This window comes from Apodemus sylvaticus, chromosome 11 (assembly GCF_947179515.1).
Source record: "Apodemus sylvaticus chromosome 11, mApoSyl1.1, whole genome shotgun sequence".
NCBI lineage: Eukaryota > Metazoa > Chordata > Mammalia > Rodentia > Muridae > Apodemus > Apodemus sylvaticus.
In genome coordinates, this window is record NC_067482.1 from 61,845,800 (window position 1) to 61,864,311 (window position 18,512).

Sequence of the window (18,512 nt, forward strand, 5' to 3'; positions counted from 1 at the left end):
GATATGCGTACTTGAAAATGTCATAAAGAAACACATTCTTTTGTATACCTAATAGCTATAATGCAAAGTTCTCTCAAGAGGTCCATAAATCCTTAGATTAATTCAATTATAATTTTAATGTAACAAAATTTTGAGCAGAAAGTTCTTCAAATTGTAATAGGATTATGAAGGGAAATGAGAATAAATAATTTTAAAAGGATACTAGGCTAGGATAATTGTGTGAACCTGAGCAGAGTGTGTGTGTGTGTGTGTGTGTGTGTGTACATGTATGTGTGTATTCACATGCAAGCACACACATACATGTGTAGAGCACATATCTCACCCAATGAAATATACAGCTTCTTACCTGTAAATAAGGACTCAGTTATGTTTTCTTTGCTTGATATTGAAAAATGTCCTTTTAATAATCCAGAAGTGAGAGCAGAAAGTCTGATTTCTAGTCTGTATTAAGTAACAAATAATGATGCAATTTAGAAAGGTTGTGATCAAAGAAATGTTAGCAACGTGGTCAACCAAACAACACCTGCATAACGACAACATCAGCTGACATGCCAACATGGATTAAAAAACATTAGAATTCCCACCCCTAGCTGAAGGGATGCAGGTTGTTCGTGGCTGCTGGAAAAGGGAAAGAGAATTGTCCAGGGATGAGCCTATTGAGAAGTTATCCTATCCTGAGTGTTCAGCCCTAAACATGTGACCATGTGAACATATACATAATGCTGAATGGACTCATCAGACTATACAACCATAATAGAGAAGAACTAATGTATTTGAGAGTAGGTTGTTGTAAAGTGTTAGGAGGACCAAGGAGGAGGAGTGACAGTGATGTATGCACAATACGTTTGCATGATATTCCATTAATAGATATAGATAGATGATTGATAGACATGATAAATAGATGATAGATAATAGATAGATGATTGAAAGATAGATAGATAGATAGATAGATAGATAGATAGATAGATAGATAGATCAATAGATGATGGATAGACAGACCACAGTTAAATAAAGTGGCAAATGATGATACCAGTCACTGGAAAAGTTAAAGTGGCATATGACAACATCGGTGCTGTTGATGATGCTTCAAGGAACTCCATACTATCTAGGCTGGTTTCATTGCCATGGTTTCACATGTGGAAATGGGTGAAGAGCTGATGAGGTGCCTCACAAATGAAAATGAACTGGAGGAAAACATATTCTCAAATGCATGGAGGGAAGTAATGACTAACTGCTTTTTATAATGCTTAATCATCACACTGGCATGCTTTCACATTGAGAGGTGTGGTCAGTTCTGGCATGGGCTCCCAGGGAGGAAAAAGCAGGTAAGGGGGAGAGAGGTGGGTAAAGAAGAAAAAGAGGCAGTTGAGGAGAAGGAGATGGGAGAAACCACCAACAAATAAATCTCTCATGGAACACTACAGTAATGAAGACCTAGGATTCCTCCCACATGGAAAACGAAAGCAGACCCAAGAGCCAGAGTGACCGAGAGAGTTGTCTCTCGAGATTGAGAGCAATTTCAATTTTAAAGCAAATAAAGCAGTATTTTAAAGATATAAATTAATATCCTGCCATACACTCTTCACACCTCTAGAAGCTGTACCAGAAACATCCTATTTTTGCAATTCCTGGCAAATCTGTGTATTATGAAATAAAGTCTTCTCTTTGCTTATGCTTGCCTAATACCACCTGGTGGCAGCCAAGGTCATTTCAGGAAGAGAAAAAACAAAAACAAAACAAAAACGAAAACAAAAATCAAAAAACAATGAATCCCCAGCTTTTCAACTTTTCAATTCTAACCTGAGTCTTAGGTGAAGGTGTGAAGGTCTGGATACATGGAGTTCATTGTTGGGATGAGGTCATGTGTGGTGTGAGGAAAGTTAGCACCCAAATAAGTCACACAGTGCCACTAGCCACTCCACTCTTTATTAGGAATATCCCATTAGATAAGTTTTCCTTACCCTTCGCTGATGGTTTTGTTTATTTTTTGTGCTGTGTCTCCCAGACACGGTGCTTAATGTGGCTGGCATACTGGTAAAAACGCAGGCTAAAAGATCAGAGCAGAGACAAACTAAGTGGAACACAGAAGGTGCCAAACCCTGTCACCTTGGCCTCATTAATATTAGGTTACAGCTAGCTGTGCTAGCAGCACTTCCCACTCTGTCTCTCTCATCATTATATAATAGCAAAAAGTACTATTCATCACTGACTTAAATTGCCTTTCCAGATCTAGTCTCCTGTACATCCTTTATCAACTTGTAAATTGGGCTTCTACTGTTTCTTTTCCCTTTCTCTCCCGTAAACCTGAATCAGTTGATTTTTCCATATTTTATCAAGTAATATGCTTGATACGATGGAAATATCATATAACTAGATGGCTCAGGGTATTGCTGTTACCAATAAAACAGAAGCAGTAGTAATTAATAATTAATTAAGCAAAACTCTAATAAGCAGAGTTGATGGTGTTTCATTTTGGTTCCTTCATTCATTTCTCAAAATTAATGATTTGGGAGGTAAAAATTATTTTCACCTTGATTTTACTAATGATGAAACTGAAGTGCAGGGTGGTCCATGGTAACCCAGACAATAGATGACAGAGAAGAGCCTCAGCTCATAGCAACCCCAGAATCTGTTCTTTGTCACTCTCTGCAAACAAGAAAAGAAACAGCAGCATAGAAGAAAAGTAGCTAAAAGGATATTTTGCAATAGAAAAACAAGCAATAAGGAGCATGACATATAGCACTGATAACCATCAGCATAAGATAAGAAACAGGCTGAAATGGGGGCTACTTTAAATTCAATATCCAGAGATGTCTCTGTGGATGGAGATGAAAGAACTTATAGATAAAAATAATCCTTTTTTTCAAGTATCAGGCAGGAAGTATCTCATCTCACATAGAAGGCAGAGACGCAAAGGCAAGACAACATTGGTAAAGGTTCAAGAGCAGAGAGATCGCTACAACACTGAGGGAACAAAAAGATATCACTTCAAGCCTGTGAGATGCCTGCTAGCAAACAGATAGTGATAATAAGTTCCAGAGAGACTGTAGAGTAAAGGGAACTCTTGTACACTCTTTGAGGAGATGGTTCTCAAAAAGTAAAATTAGGGTTACTCTATACTCCACTTTCCTCATTATTATATCTGAAAAAAAATAAAGTCAGAATGAGGAATCTATGTTTACAACAGCACCATTTACACTACAAAGATGGATAATCAACAGGTGGCCTTCAATGAATCAGGAGATAGTGAAGATATGGGATGTGTACTCACAAAAAAATTATATTCAGCTTCAGAAGAAGAAATTCGGTCACTTGCAACAACAAAGATGAACCCTTAGGAAATAAAGCCACATAAATACCACTGACAACATTTTGTACATTGAATTTAAAATATTCTTATAGAATGAATTCATAAATGTGGTTATCAGGGATACTAAGGTTATGCTCATTGTTACAGTTGACAAGAAAACAATGTAAAGTATCTATTGTACCACATGATGGTTTGTTATCAACAATGCACAATAGTACTAAAAATTTGTAAAAGGCTGGATTTTAAATACTTTTTACTATTCAGTAAAGAAGGTAACTATTTGAGGAAATGAATATTTTTTTAATTTCTATGGTGCCCATTTAAAATACACAGATATTTCCAAACATCATATTGTACTTTATAGAAAGTATAATTTAGGGTCAATTATTTTTAAATAATGTTTAACTTTAAAATGTACAAATATAATGCAGAAGAGCTGGGTTGGCAAGGTAAACTGCAAGGTAAGCATAGAGCATGAAAAAACATTCTAACCTAAGAATACAAAATTATGTCAGTTCCTTCAAGCAGACCCAGTCTTTCAGTGCAAAGGAAACCATTGGCAGCTTTGTGCTTCAGCATGGAAATCTTTCCAGCATCCCATAGGTAGCTTCTGATGAAATATTGATCCCTATTCATAGTTTCAACACCATAGTAGTTGGGTTACTGTGCCACATGTGTAGATGGGCAATGTCAAGTGTTCTGATGCCTTTGACTAATTCCCCGTTTAAAGGCCAGCAGCCCATTTTTGTGACTGTATTATCCCAGACATTCTTCTATATAATTGGTCTAAATATCCACTGAGAACAGAAAATATTAATGAGCATTTAGTCATAATTATGTCCTGAGTGAAGAGGGCTATCACAGCAGTGTTCCAACAGTACTAAAAGCAGATAAAAATCACGCTTAATGGCTAGGAACTAAAGACTGCTGGACATTGAACAGAGCAACTGTTTGACCCAAGAACTCTACTGCACCATGTGAGTCAGAGAGCACCTCTATTTATGCAAGGCTTTTGTCTTTGATAAATAATGTGCTCGAACTGAATGTCAAAGGCTCAACAGAAAGCATCATCACATCTGTAATAAGGTCCACAATGAATGCAGTGATGTGAGCAGACAAAATGTACATCCTGGGAGACAGGTTGTGCACTCTTTCACAGATACAAAGTGTGTGGACTTTGGAAGCAGTATGCACACACTTGTTCTAGACCTAACACTACTCAAAACTTTGCAGAGAGATGTATTCTAGCTTTATTGACATGGCATCGAGCATGGCAGTTTTCAGTTTATAGTTTATGTAGTTGATTTATATAGGTGAGTACATGAATGAATAGATAATGGATAGATGGTTGCATGCATGAATATATGCACAAATGGATATATGAATGGATGGGTCAACAAATTGAGGGATGAGTGAGAAATTCTATGTCCTGTGTATCAGAGTATAGTCCTGGAGATTTACTCTCCCCATCAGAAATCTTTTAGGTAATCAGGTCAGAAGACATAATGGGATCAGGAACTGAACCACTGTTGAAAATCAGCCTCTAACATTATTTCAGCTTCCAAGCAGAGAGAACATTCAAGCAGTATAGACAGAAAACCACAATAATTTAATCAAACAATATAAATGAAGAGCAAAGTGTGTAACTCTTAACAGGATCTCCCACCAGAGGAGCTGACTTCATAGATCTCAGGGAAAGTTTTATGTCACTTGCTTCAGAAACACACTCTCAAATGCATCTCTCTAAGCTCAATTGCTCTGTTGACTCAGGTTGTAGCCTCGTATTCAAAGCCACATATACTGTAATGTTGATAAGAATATTCTTCTTATTGACTAGGCCCTTCTCTTCCTGAGTCTAATTTTAAAATGTCAACAAGTATTATGTAGGGAACATACATTTGACTTTCCTCTGAGATAAGGACACCAGTAATGTTTTGTCTTTTCCTAAATTTCAGACATTTGTGACTGCCTTCCCACATATTTCCTGCCTTAAGTTGACTATGCTCACCTCTTATCTTAAGGAATGGACCTTATGCCTGTTATTTGACATTTCTCAATAGCCAAGATCATTGCTATGGTGCTTTGAAGGAAAACATTTCAAGCACTGTGACAGTATGGTATGAGGGCAATTGTCCTGATGACTGAGGTACTTCCTGGTGCTACTCAGTGCTTACTGAATAGATGGCACATAGAGCATAAACACATAAGAATAGAGGTCCCCTGCTCTTGGTGGGTATAAAGGGATGATGACAGATGTCACTGATAATTCCTCAGAAGAGAACACAATTTAAATCTTGTGGATTATTTATCTTTGGAATTTCCCATATACTGTTTGCATACCAATGCTGACTGTTGGTAAGAGAGACTATATAAGCAAAACCATTTAGAAGAGGACCTTCTGTACTGTCATTACATAATGAACATTATATTTTCTGATTTAGGACAATATAGATTCTGTTATATACATAATTTTGCTTTGTAAAGTCTAGCAAAATCATTATTTCAAAGACTGTATTTCCCTCATTTCTTCAGAGTCTGGGGAAGGGATAAAGGAGGAGTGTCCATTAGAGAGATATTGAAACTAGACAACAGTGAATTTTGTTCACCCATTTAACTTGAATGATGCAAATATTTTTTAAAGTTGACATTTCAAAGCATCAGTAAATATTGGACTGATGAGATCCATTCTAATGTAATCAATTTATACTGAGCATAGTGGCTTATGCTTGTATTCCCAGAATTTGGTAAGCTAAAATAGGAGTATTAAATGAATTAGAGGAAAACCTAGACTACATAGTATGATTAAGAACAGTCTTAGCTACAAAGGACAAAGGCCTAAACCTATATACAGAAAGAAAGAAAGAAAGAAAGAAAGAAAGAAAGAAAGAAAGAAAGAAAGAAAGAAAGAAAGAAAGAAAGAAAGAAAGAAAGAAAGGAAGGAAGGAAGGAAGGAAGAAAGAACATTAATAGCTTGTATTCATGCTATATGTGGTCTTTGTATTATATGAGCTAATTTTTTACAAGCTTTCAATATCACACATATCAGAAAAAAATGTCTGGCATTCTAAAGTAGAATATTGAGCATAAAGATAATATCTATTACCTATATAAACCACCCCTTTCCATCTTGCTTTCAAGAATCATAACATTTGTTATTAGGATTCCAGTCTTAAATTCTGGATTACAAGTTTGATTTATATAATTAACTTCCAATTGCATCAAGGATATTGTGGTGTTTGTTTATGAGCTTTGCACAGAAGCAGAATTCAGATTTATGAGATGGAGTAATTATGATTCCAGTGGCTTAATATAAATGGTGTTATCATAAACATTGCAGTATATTTGTGGTCTCTGTAGAATTATTGCCTGGTTAGATGGAAGGAAAAGCAGACTTGTCTTCTTGGTGTCCTGCTATATACTTGTAATGGGGAAAAATACCTAGCACCATTTCTTAGAGTCAGCTGAATATGACTGAACTGTGTCTGAACTGAATATGAGGTTCAACGAAATACTATTAGATTGAATAGTAGATGATCAGGAAAGATTGGAGGCAGTTGATAAACATGTTGCTTTAATAATAAATTGCCAAAACCACCTTTAGCTAAGGCTAGGTTGCTGAGAGAGGGATATTTGGTAGTGGTGAAAACAAAGAACTTAGAGTCAAAATGTGGGTCCAAGCTGGTGGTCTTGATTCTGCTGAGACTGCTTTCCAAACTCTTCTCTTCCTCCCTCCCTTCCTCTCTCCCTCCCTCCCTCCTCCTCCCATGTGTGTGCATATGTGTGTGTCTATTCTGTTCTACTCTAGATATTCTAAAATTTCTCTGGTTGAAACAGCTATCTCTGCTAGCAAAAATTCTAAAAGCTATCTGAGTAGCACGTGAATTTTCTGACCAAAGTCAGCACAGTAGCTTTAAAAAGAAAACCTTGGATCTTCTTTAGATCAAGTCAGAAATCCAGATTTAAAAAATTCTAAAAGTAATTCTTGGGTTTTCTGATCAAAATCAGAAAGCCAGAAAAAATTTTAAAAGAGCTGTATCAGCTCTCTAAGTAATTCTTAAGATTTTAACCTTATCCTGTTAGAAGAGTTCCTGAAGAGCTGTTTTTGCTCTCCAGAGTTCTTGAGACAGCTTAGCTCTCACCAGAGAAAAATTCTAAACAACAGTTATCACTTTCTGCTAGCTCATCTCATGCAGACCAAAAGCCCAGTTTTTATTTACATGTCAATTCAGTTATTTATTCCAGGTTTCCTTTTGATTATCTTATGAATTAGCACCATAGGACCCCAGCCCCTTAATTTTTAGGAAACAGCAAGCACACATTTTCTTTAACATTGCAAGAGAATTCAGAGATCTGCCTGCCTCTGTTAAGCACAGACAATAGCTGGAAAGGACCCCGAATGGAAATTACCATTTTAGCCACGCTTGGACCTAATTTTGCTATATCCCAGGCTGACCTTGAACACAGGAATCTGCCTGCTTTCCCTCCCTCCCCCGTAGTAGACATAAAAACGTATCTATATTTATTGATAAAGGAAGTTGAAACACTTTATGATAATACCGAAATTTTACATGGAAAATATTTCTGATAAAATTGAAGAAATATATAGAAAAACATGATAAAATTGAAGATTTCCATGGAAAATAATACTGATAAATTGGTTTACATAAAAACATTTATAATTAATTGAAAGAGGAATTGAAAACATTTTCTGATAAAATTGAAGATATACATGGAAAATATTTCTCATAAAATTGAAGGAATATATAGAGAAATATGTTAAAATTGAAGATTTTCATGAAAAATAATACAGATAAAATAGTGGATATAAAAACATTACTATGTTAATTGAAAGAGGAATTATAAATATTTTCTGATAAAATAATAGTTTTACATGGAAAATATTTCTGAAAATTTGAAGCAATATAGAAAGCATGTTAAAATTGAAGATTACCCTTGAAAATTATACAGATAAAATGGTAGACATAGAAACATATCTAAATTAATTGAAAAAGTAAGTAGAAATATTTTATGATAATATTGAAAATTTATATGGAAAATACTTCTGATAAAATTAAAATATATAGAAAAATGTGTTAACCTTGAAAATTATCATGGAAAATTATATAGATAAACTGGGAGACATAAAAAACATTGCTAAATTACTTGAAAAATAAGTAGATATATGTTATGATAAAATTGAAGTTTTTTTATTTTATTCTATATATTTTTTATTTACATTTCAAATGATTTCCCCTTTTCTGGTCCCCCACTCCCTGAAAGTCACATAAGCCTCCTTCCCTCCACCTATTCTCCCACCCACCCCTTCCCACTTCCCAGTTCTGGTTTTGTCTTATACTGCTACACCGAGTCTTTCTAGAACAAGGGGCCACTCCTCCGTTCTTCTTGTACCTCATTTGATGTGTGGATTATGTTTTGGGTATTCCAGTTTTCCAGGTTAATATCCACTTATTAGTGAGTGCATACCATGACTGAACTTTTGAGACTGGGTTACCACACTTAGTATGATGTTCTCCAGCTCCATCCATTTGCCTAAGAATTTCATGAATTCATTGTTTCTAATGGCTGAATAGTACTCCATTGTGTATATATACCACATTTTTTGCATCCATTCTTCTGTTGATGGTTACCTGGGTTCCTTCCAGCTTCTGGCTATAATAAATAGGGCTGCTATGAACATAGTGGAGCATATATCCTTATTACATGCTAGGGAATCCTCTGGGTATATGCCCAGGAGTGGTATAGCAGGATCTTTCGGAAGTGACATGCCCAGATTTCTGAGGAACCACCAGACTGATTTCCAGAGTGGTTGTACCAATTTGCAACCCCACCAGCAGTGGAGGAGTGTTCCTCTTTCTCCACATCCTTGCCAACACCTGCTGTCTCCTGAGTTTTTAATCTTAGCTATTCTGACTGGTGTAAGGTGAAACCTCAGGGTTGTTTTGATTTGTATTTCCCTGATGACTAGTAAAGTTGAACATTTTTAAAGATGTTGCTCTGCCATCCGAAGTTCTTCAGGTGAGAAGTCTTTGTTTAACTCTGTACCCCATTTTTTAATAGGGTTATTTGGTTTTCTGGAGTCTAACTTCTTGAGTTCTTTGTATATATTGGATATTAGCCCTCTATCTGATGTAGGGTTGGTGAAGATCTTTTCCCAATTTGTTGGTTGCCGATTTATCCTTTTGATGGTGTTCTTTGCTTTACAGAAACTTTGTAATTTTATGAGGTCCCATTTGTCAATTCTTGATCTTAGAGCATACACTATTGGTATTCTGTTCAGGAAATTTCCCCCTGTACAAATGTCCTCAAGGGTCTTCCCAAGTTTCTTTTCTATTAGCTTCAGAGTGTCTGGCTTTATGTGGAGGTCCTTGATCCATTTGGAGTTGAGCTTAGTACAAGGAGACAAGGATGGATCAATTCCCATTCTTCTGCATGCTGACCTCCAGTTGAACCAGCACCATTTGTTGAAAAGGCTATCTTTTTTCCATTGGATATTTTCAGGCCCTTTGTCAAGGGTCAAGTGGCTATAGGTGTGTGGGTTCATTTCTGGATCTTCAATCCTGTTCCATTGATCCGCCTGCCTGTCAATGTACTAATACCATGCAGTTTTAAACACTATTGCTCTGTAGTATTGCTTGAGGTCAGGGATACTGTTTCCCCCAGAAGTTCTTTTGTTGTTGAGAATAGTTTTAGCTATCCTGGGTTTTTTGTTATTCCAGATGTATTTGAGAATTGCTCTTTCTAACTCTGTGAAGAGTTAAAATGGAGTTTTAAGTGGAAAGTATTTCAGCCTGCCTTTGTATCTGCCTGCCATTGTATCCTTTTGAGAAGCTGGTTCATTATTACAGCTGCCTTTGTTCCTTTAGATTCTTGAAGCCCCTTATATAATTCATATTACAGTCTTATTTTTTGCATAGTTGGGAAATTATATGTATTTTGAACTTGTGCTTTTAAAGTTCTTTCCCACAGCCTTACATGTTGTCCTAAAAGTCCCAGTGTCTACCATTTTGCTGAGACATTAGCCACACCTTCGGCTCCTAGAGTCATGCTGTCTGCTAACCTGGAGTCACTAATGTTAACAGGGAGGACTGTTCTTAAAATAGGAATGTAAAATAAGTGCACTAATATTCAAACAAGACATATCCACGGAAGCCCCCCCACACACACACTTACATACGGACACCTAAAAGTAAAAATATATCTTAAAAGAAATCTATAAATGAAATGGTTACATGGCAAAGGCTTCAGATGTGAAATGCTTTAAGAGGCCATCATTTTCTTACATATTTAAAACAACATATTTACATAAAATTTAAGAAATTTAGTGAAACTCAAAGAAAATTAAGGTTATTTTTATTTTATCAACAAGAAACCCAATATTCCAGGCTGCATGCTGGCAGGCATATGCACACATGCATATATGTGAGTATTTTTATATGATTTTTTAAAAACATTACTGGCATAATTACTTATGACTAATTTCTAATATCATTTTCTGTTTTCCTAATATGTTCATTCATGTATGTGTGCCATTAGTTAGTACTTACCTTGTCCTGATTTTAGTATTTGGACATTTTCTAATGCTTGCTACTCTAATTCCATAATGGCCATCTTTGAGCAAAACTATTTGCATGTATATTATTTACTTATATCTAAATTTATATGTTGAGATTTATGTGTTATATGTCAAGTCCCCAAAGTAATGGTATCAGGACTGAACTTAAGAAAGATTATTAAGCCATAAAAGCAGAACTTTTATAGATGGGACTAATACCATAATGAAAAAGACTTGAGGTTGCTCTTCTGGCCCTCTACACTATGGGAAGATTGCAGAACGTTCCCTTTTATGAACCAGGAACCAGTCTTTATAAGATGCAAATGTATGGCATATAAAAATTGTTTATGTGTTTATGGTGTATGAGTGTATCACCTGAATGTATATCTGTGTATTACATTCATACCTAGAGGCCAGAAGAGTGTATTGAATACTCTAGAACTGGAATAGCAGACAGTCATGAACGCCCATATGAGACATTGAACCCAGTCTTCTAGAAGAGCAGCCAGTGCTTTTAATTGATGGAGTTCCTCTCCAGCCTGCTTAGTAATGTTTTATAGAAACATGATTCTACTAAGACAATAACTAAAATTTCTGTGCAGGTTGAGGAAAAATGTGCCAAAGTGAGCAGCAATTTAGAAGTTTCACCTGAAGAAGGAAAGAAATATAGAAAAGTTCCTCAAGAGGGTTGTGACAAACTTTTTAAAAGTATCCAGGTCCAAGTCCACTTAAAAGAGTATGAAAGATAGAAAGATGGATTACAATGAGATGAGTTTAGTATTGAAAGATAAAACCAGAGAAAGCTCTCCTGTGGCTCATTTTCACTGTAAAAGGACACCTGACAAAATTGGAGAATTCTAATGCAGGAGAAGATATGGAAAGTTAGAACAGACAATTAGAGGAATAAAGGTAGACAATTTAATATAAATAACATAGTTTGTATCAATTACCTGCTTATTGCTTCATTTACCATCATCACTCATCTTGACAGCAGGACATTTGTAAAAGAAGTTAAATACATGGGATGTAAGTATTTAAAACACATGCCTAATAAACCTGGGAAAAGACTTAAGGGCATGAATACACTGAACTCTAATGACAGTAACTGATCTGGTAAGGAGTTACACCTAACATTATCTCAAATGCTGTGCTCAAGTAAGGAAAAGCAATTACTAAAAAAGAACAGGAGATAACAATAAAACCTCAATTCTCACCTGCTCATAGATTTTCTAGTGAGAGGAGCCAGTGATGGGACTTACTCTTACTTTCAATTATACTTTATAACTTATAACCTAAGCATAGTCAACATTTACCTTGAAGGTGCCTTATACTCATTGGAGACACCAGATTAAGCTCTTTTATTAAAATATAGGAAATATTTGTAAGATAATTAAAATATTTTGTAATGAAGGCAGAAATGATAGTGTCTTTTTCTAAGTCCACGGGGACTTGTAGCTGAAATAGGCTGAAACATTAATAGTGAGGAGATCCTTTTGATAAACCCACCTGAGACACGCTAATAGATGGTTCTTGCTCAAGCTATGGGGAATGGTTAAATGCTCAATTTAATTTGTAATGTTAAAATAGTGTGTGAAAAGCAGAGGGGCTGCTAGTAACAATAAGAAACTATTTGCATTTTACTTTTAGAAGTGCTTCAACATGCAAAAATCACCTATTCAGTATTATTCTGTTACTATCGGCTACATTTTAACCTTTGCACTGTACAAGGTACAGGATCAGAAAGAAGATATATAAAAATAATAACAATTTCTGTTTCAGAATCTCATAATCTTCAATGCCAATGGTTTTCAACCTGTTGGTTGTAACCCCTTTGGCGGTCAAATGACCATTTCACAGGGGCCACCAAAACCATTGCAAAACACAGATATTTATGTTATTACAATTCATAATAATAGAAAAATCATAGTTATAAAGTAGCAACAAAATGATTTTATGGTTGGGCTCACCATAACATGAGGAACTGTATTAAAGCATCCCAGCCTTAGAAAGGTTGAGAACCACTGTTCTATTCCATATAATGAGCTCTGACAATATGTCCTGGGTGCAATTGTGTGTGAATTCTGAGTAAATCTGAATGCAAAGGAACTTAGCAAACAGTTTGACCTTCTCTTACATTTAGAATTCTATGAGTGCAGGAGTATTATAAATCTCTCCATGATAATAGACAATATTTTATTTAACTTGATGTTGAAATTATTTAACAATATTTATATGTGATAAGTACTCAGTAACTCTTGAGAAACAGATAATTATATCTGACATCCTTATCCTGAGATTAAGAGTTAGCATCAACTGAAATCATATTTTTCTTTTAGATTTATAAATTATTTAAAAATCAAAGTGTATGTATGAATTATCTAAGGAGTATCTTATTCAAATTCTTATAAGGAATAGGGTTAGCTAAAAGTATAAAACTAAAAAAAATCATTGAAAGTAGATGCTTAAGAGAATAAAAATGTTTTTATAGTTTATATCTATTGAAAATAATCTCAGCACATTACAACTAGCAAAGTGCATGTGTCAGAATGCAGTGGTGTGTGTGTGTGTTTGTGTGTGTACTCAACACAGCTGAAGAATGTGGAGGAAATGGACAATTTCTTAGACAGATACAAAATACCAAAATTAAATCAGGATCAAATAGATCATCTAAACAGACCCGTAACTTCTAAAGAAATAGAAGAGGTCATAGAAAACCTCCAGACCAAAAAAAGCACAGGACTAGATGGTTGTAGTGCAGAATTCTATCAGACCTTCAAAGAAGAGTTAACACCAATACTCTTCAAACTATTCCACAAAATAGAAACAGAAGGAACACTACCCAATTCCTTCTACGAAGCCACAATTACGCTGATACCAAAGCCACACAAAGATCCAACAAAGATAACTTCAGACCAATTTCCCTTATGAACATCGATGCAAAAATACTCAATAAAATTCTTGCCAACCGAATCTAAGAACACATCAAGACAATCATCCTCCATGATCAAGTAGGCTTTATCCTGGGAATGCAGGGTTGGTTCAATATAGGGAAATCCATCAATGCAATCCACTACATAAACAAACTCAAAGAAAAAAACCACATGGTCATTTCATTGGATGCTGAAAAAGCATTAGACAAAATTCAGCATCCTTTCATGCTTAAAGTCTTGGAGAGAACAGGAATTCAAGGCCCATACCTAAACATAGTAAAAGCAATATACAGCAAACCGGTAGCCAGCATCAAACTAAATGGAGAGAAACTTGAGGCAATCCCACTGAAATCAGGGACTAGACAAGGCTGCTCCCTTTCTCCTTATCTTTTCAATATTGTACTTGAGGTACTAGCTCAGGCAATTCGACAACATAAGGAGGTCAAAGGGATACAAATTGGAAAGGAAGAAGTCAAACTATCATTATTTGATAATGATAGTAGACGACATGATAGCCTACCTAAGTGACCCAAAAAACTCCACTAGAGAGCTCCTACAGCTGATAAACAACTTCTGCAAAGGTTATAAAATCAACTCAAGCAAATCAGTGGCCTTCCTATACTCAAAGGATAAGCAGGCTGTGTATTTCTTTTTAACCTGCATTGGTATTTACTTTCTTCAAATGGGATCAAAAGGAAACATAAGTTTCTTTTACTTTTTTATTAAAGGAGGATTTTCTAAGAGTCCCCACTGAAGCTCCTCTTCTGGTATCCACTGGGGTTAGGAGAGCTTTACTGGATGCAGCAGTAAGCCTGCCTCCTTACTGTTCAGAAGGGAGAACAAACGCCATCTTAATATAGGATTATGTCATTTCAATGTAAATGTTCAGGCTGCAATCTTGGTCTTCAATTCCAACACAAGGCAATGTGACAGGACTACTTATGATTGGATTACAAATACCATGTTTTTGTTTGTTAGTCACATAACTTAGGGACACAACACTAATGACATTGCACCCACCATTGTCAGAGTTAGGCAAAGGAATTCTTTGTTCAAGACTCTTTAGTAGAGATCTAGAAGCAACATTAGAGGAAATGGAGCTCAACTCTAGTGGTATGCACAGAAAATTTTAAACTCTCAGGTGGGTTGAAAGGAAGTTTCTGGTAGATTAGACAGGAGAAGATGATCATAGGTCAGAGTGCTCTGAGTTTGTTAATTGTCAGTTGTCTAGGGAAGCTTCCTCCCCTGTCACAGAGGCTGGCTTAGCTACTGAGATCAACTTTCAAAGAGATAAATCTCAAATATCTAGATATAGTTTTCTGGGTACAGACCCAGAGGCTACACTTGCAAGTTTTCTTTTCTTATTTTATTTTCTATATTCTTTGTTTACATTAAACTTGGAGGGTAGGAGCTTCCAGTTGTCTAATATTCAGAGAAGCTCATGAGACCAAAAAAGCTTTTGCAACTGACCCATTAACTGAATCAATACTAGTGTACTCACCTTTAAAACAAAGATGCAATAAAATCTTAAGAAGGGATTGGAAATTTCATAACCTGATATTGGTAATGCATTTCAACATGATATTGCAGAAATATCAATATATTTTTCTATGAGAGCCCATGAAATGGGGCTAACTTGTGTTAAGAGAGTAACTGAAGCACAAACCCAATAATTCTTCATTTATAATAAATTGCTTTCAAGAGTCAAGTTTCTATATATTTTAACTTCCTACAGATTTAGCATTATTCTAATTTTTAGAGAAAGTAAGAGCATTTCAAAAAGGCTATTCTTTGTATCTAGTCACAAACCAACAAGGACAGAGATGTCATTCAAAAACAGGTCTGTATGATTGCCAGCCAGTGTCTGCTTCTCCCTCTCAGAGAAGCCAGGCCCATCTTGTTCCAGGATGGCATGGAGGGAGAGAAGCTTAGCTGAGTATGGGTGGCTACAGCTAGGATCTTGGTGCCTGGTGAGTGTAGAGGCAAAGAACACCTACCCAGGAACTGCTTTGGAGAACTGGTTCATTTATTGGAGGGGACAAAGAGGTAATTATGCCCCTGGAGAAGTGGTCAGAGTCTCTGGAGACGGGTTTGTATAGTCATGTACAATTTGGTCAGGTCAGTAGTGTTGGAAAACATTTCATCTCTATACTCAGCAGGTGTAGGGTCCAGTGAGGACAAACCTTATAAAGCCAACCAGGGAGTGAATCCTGATAGCTATTAGGGTGATGAACTCTTACCAAGGTTGATGATGAGGCAGCCAACTTAAAGGCATCAAGTTGAAAGGAGGAAAGGAGTTAATTCTTGACATCCTCATCTGAGGTATCCTGAATTGTAGCTCTCCTTGACCCTTCCTCTGTAGTCCTGGGCCATTCTACTTCCACATGTAATCACAAAGTCTTGGTGTTTCTAAGAAGGTGAACTTGTTCTCAGAAATATTATAAGGTCTACAACAAAAACAATATACCTCTATAGTTACCTTGTAATGAAAATCAAGTGTCAGTCTTTTATTTTTTTCCTCCAAGTTTCATTAGTCACAAACCTTAAAATAAGAGGCAGATTTGGGACCACATGTTGAGGACAAAATAGGCTTTCAAGTAACTTCCAACTAAGGGTCATGTGGATGTGATCTGACATTTTTTAAACTGGACCATGTGAGTTCTTAAGACCTTCAGATCACCATTAAAAGGAACACAGGTGACCTTTTCTTTCTGCCTTTCTGTACTTGGCATTAGTGAGAAATGACTGGGGTGTACTTTTTGTTGTCCTGGAGGCTCTTACCTGCAAGGAAAGAAGCTGAGGAAAGAAGCAGTCTCTGAAAAGCCAAATACAAAATAGCAAGCATTCTTCTTTACCTACACTGCAGTCTGTGACTTTTTGTCCCACTCTGTTTCTCAGTGCAAATATTCACCAGTCCTGCAGCATGTGTGAGTTAACAGATAAACCCCCTCGGCTGGTCAGGTAGTACTCTGACAGAAGCATTGGATCTAGTGCCATAGGCTTAAGCTACTTAGCACTAACAGTGTGGCCCGAGTAAGGGAGATTCTTTTCTCTGAGCCTTAGTTTCCTTTTCTGTGGAATAAAGACTATCATTTTTAAGACTGATATGTTAGTCTTATCCAAATAGTATCTCCCTGTAAAATACATCCAGGGACATCACCTCAGCTCATGTGTCTTTTAAATTTCCATCCTTGTGATGTCTAGGACTTTTCAAACATACTGCCTAGTTCTTCGTTTGCATAGGAAGGCAGTATAATGATATGTGACTACATTCCAGAGATGCACAGGACTGTATCTGAATGCTATCTCATGCATAAGTGTTTTACATATAAGTGATGTAAAACACATTGTCTTGTTTCTGAGCTTGAGCTGCAATGTTAATCAACTGAAGACCTTATAAATATTTTCTAAAGCTTTGTTTTTGATCTGCCATCACTTGCCTAGCTATCATGTGTCTAATAGCTTCACTTGAATTTTGGAATCCTTCATTTGAAAAGTCTTCCTTTTCTGATTTTAAAGCCACAAATGAAGCACTTTTGCCTTCTTTGTCACTAACATTCAGGATTCTTGTCTAAGACTATCAGCTCTACCTACTTGCTCTAAATGTGGAAAGTCTCAAAATGGAGGTCTCAAAATGAACTTATTCCTGGAAAAGGTACTGGGAAAGTCACTGGATCTCAGAGTTAGTGATTAAACTGTCTACCATTAGCAATGTAGCTTAGGATCTCTTGCAGGAGCAAGTCCTACAGTATGGCTGTTGAATGAAACTGACCCATGATCATGTAGGAATCATGCTCCAACTCTCAGAAGTCCTTAAAGATGCCTTTAATGAATTCCTTTTTAAACCTAATTTCTGCTTAAGCATAACTCAATGGGGTATGTGTCATGATTGGGAACATTGACTGATCCATGGGTACAAGCAAACTGACATCAATACCTCCAACAGAGTAGAATATATATATATATATATATATGATTATACTGAATTGTTTTTATGTGTTTATTGTATTTTAATTATGTTGAAAATTCTTGAAGTTCAATAGGGATGATCAATCAAGATACCTCAATGAATGCTTGAAGGATACCATTATCACTTTTATGTGTTTATGTGTATGCTACCTGGAGTAGAGACAGAGGCGGGAATTATTTGAGTCCGGTTTTATATTAGATTGTGTATTTTTAAATCATTTCTCTTCTTCTACTCAAGTCTTCAATGTTAAACAATTCTATTCTCAGTTTACATTCCTCTGTACGACAGCATATTAGCTCATTTCTGGTGTGCTTTTTATTGACCTTAGTAAATTCAGTTATACTACTCAGAGGGGAGCCTGGTACATGATAAGTACCCTCAAGATGTTAAGTAGCTCTGCTTAGTAGCATTGATAAAAATGTCAAAACTTATAAAGCACAAATTACCAATTGACTACAAATCTCAGTCAAGTCTCTGTGGAAATATCAGCTAGATGCTTGTATCTCGAATGTGGGTAAGAACACTGAGCAAGAACTGAGTGCTCTAAAAAGTGCTATACACTACATATCACATTCACTGTTCCCATGAGTCAACTAAATGTGAACATCCCTCTTCTACATTGTAATTCAAACACTACAATCCAAGATTTCTAATTCTAATAGGATACATGCTTTTTTAAAGCCTGTGTTGTTTTTAGAAGCCTGGACCCTGGACATTGTCTGGTAGAAT

At 36.1% G+C, this 18,512-nt stretch overlaps 1 protein-coding gene and 1 non-coding gene across 2 annotated transcripts in view; one reads left to right on the plus strand and one right to left on the minus strand.

The window, feature by feature from the left end:
* The window catches only part of Kcnip4 (potassium voltage-gated channel interacting protein 4), a 496,003-nt gene that overhangs the window by 113,730 nt on the left and 363,761 nt on the right, over positions 1 to 18,512 (plus strand). The gene's annotated exons all lie outside the window — the stretch shown is intronic.
* On the minus strand, positions 7,293 to 7,351 carry LOC127696871 (U7 small nuclear RNA). Its single transcript, XR_007980323.1, has one exon. It is a non-coding gene; the product is annotated as a U7 small nuclear RNA (small nuclear RNA).